A 4,874-nucleotide genomic window follows, 5' to 3' on the forward strand; every position below is an offset into this window, starting at 1 on the left:
TATATATATATATATATATATGTAAAGATTTTTATTTATTTACTTGGCAGACAGAGATCAGAAATAGGCAGAGTGGCAGGCAGAGAAAGAAAGGAGGAAGCAGGCTCTTTTCTAAGCAGAGATCCCAATGCAGGGCTCAATCCCAGGACCCTGGGATCATGACCTGAGCTTGAGGCAGAGGCTTTAAACAACTGAGCCGTCCAGGCACCTAAAAATATATATATTTTTGATATGTGATTTTATAAGCAGCATAAAATTATTCAATTCATTATCAGGTAATTTTGTTTTCTTTTTTTACGTCATTGATTCTATGTAATAGATATTGAATGCAAATGCTTACCTCCTCAACTTGTGACTTTGAGAAACAACATAACTTATTTCTCAAAATAAGAAACGTTGACTATATCTTTAAGGAACTAGGTATTTTATGAAAACTTCATAAATGGACTATAATAACTTGAAAAAAGTGATAAAAACATCACATTTCTTTATTTACTACAGATGCTTTTTTTCTCTTTATTCAGGAAAAGCAATAGAAAATGGACAATTGCAACCAAACATTAACTGATTTCCTATCATTAGGGTTGTTTCATATTCAAGAATTGGCCTGTTTCTTTTCGTTTTCAGTGTACTTATTCCTTATTTTCTCTGTTTGCCAAACTGTCCATGATCATCCTCATCCTACTGGACACCCATCTCCACACACCCATGTATTTGTTTTTAAGATTTTATTTATTTATTTGACAGAGAGAGAGATCATAAGTAGACAGAGAGGCAGGCAGAGAGCGACGGGTGAAGAAAGCTCTCTGCTGAGCAGAGAGCAGGATGCAGGGCTCCATCCCAGGACCCTGAGATCATGAGTTGAGTCAAAGGCAGAGGCATAACCCACTGAGCCACCCAGGCAACCCCCATGTATTTTCTACTTAGCTGTCCCTCATGGACCTGAGCTACATCTCCACTGTTGTCCCCAAAATGACTTTCAATTATGTCTTTGGAAACAAGTATATCTCATTCACTGGGTACGGGGTTCAGAGCTTCTTCTTTTTGACTTTAGATAGTGAAGAAGGATTAATATTGGCCTCTATGGCCTATGATCATTATGTGGCTATTTGCTTTCCTCTTCACTATCCTATCTGTATGAGCACAAGAGTGTGTGTGCTGATGATAGCAGGATCTTGGATCATGGTTTCACTCAACTCCTGTGCCCACACTTTATATGCCTTCAGAATCCCTTATTATAGTTCCAGATCCATCAACCATTTCTTTTGTGATATTCCTTGTGATGTTGACTCTGGCTTTCCTGGACACCTGGGTCTATGAGTACACAGGGTTTCTGAGTACCACCCTCTTCCTTGAATTTCCTTTCATTAGCATTGAATGTTCCTATGGTGGTGTTTTCCTTGCAATCTGCCACATGCTCTCAGCAGAAGGGAGAAAGAAGTCCTATTCTATCTGCAGCAGCCACCTCACTGTGGTAACTTTCTACTATGCACCCTTTGTTTACACTTATCTATGTCCAAGATCCTTCTGATCTCTGACACACGACAAGGTCCTGGCTGTCTTCTACACGATCCTGACTCCATTACTCAACCCCATAATCTACAACCTGAGAAACAAGGAGGTGATAGGGGCCCAAGAAGAGTGATTCAAAAGTTCTGCTCTGTAGAAATGTAGACAAAGTTCTCATTATTCTGGTGGCCTTAGTAGTACATCAGTTTCACCTTTGACATTCATTAATAACAATTTCATTCCAGGGTTGAAGACAGGGATTACATTAATCTAGAAAATTTAAATAATTGAGATTTGGCAAAGTACTTTATATATTCAATCACTGTTTTTGTTTTCTTTCTGGTAATTTTTCAATAAATGTGAGTAGGATATACTTTGCCTTGATTTGCATGCAATAAGATTTTATCAATTAGCTGAAATGATAATGAAAAAATTCCAACTTGATGGTATTATTCATTATAATAAGTTCTAATATGCTTAGAATAACTCCAAATAAAATAGGGGGAAAGAACAATATATGTTATGACATAATCAGGTTTATTTGGGTTTGATTTCTATTATAGTTTGTACTTAGTGAATAGTGATTTTTTGCTTTCCTATTTTTCAGAAATGATAGACATAGAGATTAGCAAAAGAGGTCTGCATAGAATTAGATGTTTTCATACCATTAAAAAGGAAATATAAGTTTATATATTTTAAGAACAGGGCCCTGGATGTAACTCGACAAGTCCTACAATAGCAGTTTATCACAGGTCTACATTATCAAGATAAAAAAAATATATTATTGGGGAGATGCAAAATGAACTATGGGAGAATGAGAAAAATTTTCTAAAAGTATTCATGGGATTTGCATACTGTTGAGTGCATATTATTAGCTTAGCACTACACTTGAACATGATGGATGAATGGTCATCACTGTTTATAGAATAACTCTACTATACTCTTTATTTTATGAGGTAAGATGTGAATAAGGAAGGTAGAATAAACATGTAAGAAAGCCTATATTAGCTAAAGCATTACAATAATGGATACCTGCTATATTAGAATTGGGGAAAAAATGGTATCCCCCCCAAATAGAAGAGCCACATGTTAGAAGATATACTATGAATTTGGATTTCTTAATACTAAAACTAAGTGAGCTTTTAGAGATTTCTTGACTGTTCAGTGATTGATGTGATCTCTTAACACAAGTAAATTCAGCAAAACTTAAGCCAAGATACACCTAGGTGGCTCAGTGGGTTAAAGCCTCTGCCTTCGGCTCAGGTCATGATTCCAGAGTCCTGGAATCAAGCCCCACATCAGGCTCTCTGCTCAACAGGATCCTGCTTCCCCACCCACTTTCTGCCTGCCTCTCTGCCTATTTGTGATCTCTGTCTGTCAAATAAACAAATAAAATCTTAAAAAAAATTAAAAAACTTAAGCCAAAAATTATATTTAAAAGGGTGAAAGACTCTTTCAGACTCTCCAGAAATGCTGGCACAATGATGTCTGGAGACTTCACAACCAAAATCAATATCCATCTTGTGCCTAAGAATGATTTTTAAAAGATTTTATTTATTTATTTGACAGAGATCACAAGTAGGCAGAGAGGCAGGCATAGAAAGAGGGAGGGAAGCAGGCTCCCTGCTGAGCAGAGAACCCAATGCGGGGCTTGATCCAGGACTCAGGGATCATGATCTGAGCTGAAGGCAGAGGCTTTAAACCACTGAGCCACCCAGGTGCCCCCTAAGAATGATTTTTATGACTCACACCATTCACAGCTCAAAAATCATCTGATGGGCTCCTCTGAAAACAAGGTTGTCAATGTTTTCTAAACTTTGTGTTGAAACAGGAGTCCTGTTAAATCAAGATTTCTCAGTATTTTTTTTTCATAGTCTATCTCTGTGATGAACATATAAGAAATACACATTTCATGGGTATTATAGAGGGCATGGATTGCATGGAGCACTGGGTGTGGTGAAAAAATAATGAATACTGTTATGCTGAAAATAAATAAATTTAATTAAAAAAATATACATTTCAAAATATACAAATTGGTTTATCTTTTTTAAAACTTGTATTTTTTTTAAAAAATGGGGTGCCTGGGTGGCTCAATTGGTTAAATGACAAACTCTTGATTTTGGCTCAGGTAATGATTACAGGGTTTGAAGATCAAGTCTTGGCATTGGACTGTGAACTGAGTATGGTGCCTGGTTAAGATTCCCTCTCCCGTCCATCTCTCCCTCCCCCCCACTCTCACACACATGCTTTCTCCCTCTCTAACAAATAAATCATAAATAATAAATAAAATATTTCTAATGGAAAATTTCAAGTGTGTAATACAGTATGTATCATTAACAATATTCACATTCCTGTACATGAAATCTTCAGAACTTATTCACCTTGCATAATGGAGATTTTATAGTCTTTGACCCCAATCTTTCCATATTTCCCTTTCCCATCAGCCATTGACAACTGTCATTTAACTTTCTGCTTCCATAAGTTTGACCATTTTATATACCACTCCCCAGTGTAACTGGACATGGTTTGTATTTCTGTATGTGGCTTATTCACTTAGCATAATGTCCTCCAGTATCTTATATGTTGTTACAAATGGAAGAATTACCTTTTTCAGGGCTCTTATATATTCCATATTTCCTATATGCATTCCTTTTTTCTTAGGTTGTTCACATCTTATATATTGTGAATAATGATATAATAGTCATAATAGTGTATTCTTCAATGTATGGATTTTATTTCCTTTAGGTATTCATTACATAGTGAAGGGTAACCTTGAATTGACAATAGCCAGACCTCCAAGGCCTTGTAATTCTCACTTTGAACACACACAAGTTCCTTAGAGACTTACTTATCTTTAAGTCAAACTAACAAATATATATAATCAGTCAATTCTCACAATCACAAGTGTAACTATTTTTGCCCATGGGTCCTGAACCTATTCTTTAATAAAAGCACCTTTCTAGACTGAAAAAATTTCAATAATTCTTTCACAATCATTTCCTTTATGGCTCCAAATCACTTTACATTTTGTTTGTACTTTTAAGTTGTGTGTGTTTTTTGTTGTTGTTGTTGTTGTTGTTTTGTTTTTTTGTTTTTTTCCTGTTCCTCAGGACATACAAATCTGTTCAAGGTCCCTTAGCACTATCCCGACCCACTGTGCTTCACAACATTCGTGGGGTAGGCGGGTCCTTTTATTTTCAAGACTCCATCTCCCTTTTCATTTTGTATGTGGTCTTTCTATTTTTTGAAGTGTAGATGCTATTCACTCAGTCCTCAGTTATTCAGTAGGAATTGTTCTTTATATGGGTGTAATTTTGATTTGGATGGGAGGAGGTGTGTTCAGAGTCTTTCTACACCTCCCTATT

The 4,874-nt window shown here is 36.2% G+C and overlaps 1 pseudogene; it reads left to right on the forward strand.

Annotated features, from left to right (window-relative positions):
- The first annotated feature begins 539 nt into the window (after window positions 1-539).
- LOC131831464 (olfactory receptor 2L5-like) lies at window positions 540-1,674 on the forward strand (annotated as a pseudogene).
- The last annotated feature ends 3,200 nt before the right edge of the window (window positions 1,675-4,874 follow it).

This window comes from Mustela lutreola, chromosome 5, assembly GCF_030435805.1.
Source record: "Mustela lutreola isolate mMusLut2 chromosome 5, mMusLut2.pri, whole genome shotgun sequence".
Lineage (NCBI taxonomy): Eukaryota > Metazoa > Chordata > Mammalia > Carnivora > Mustelidae > Mustela > Mustela lutreola.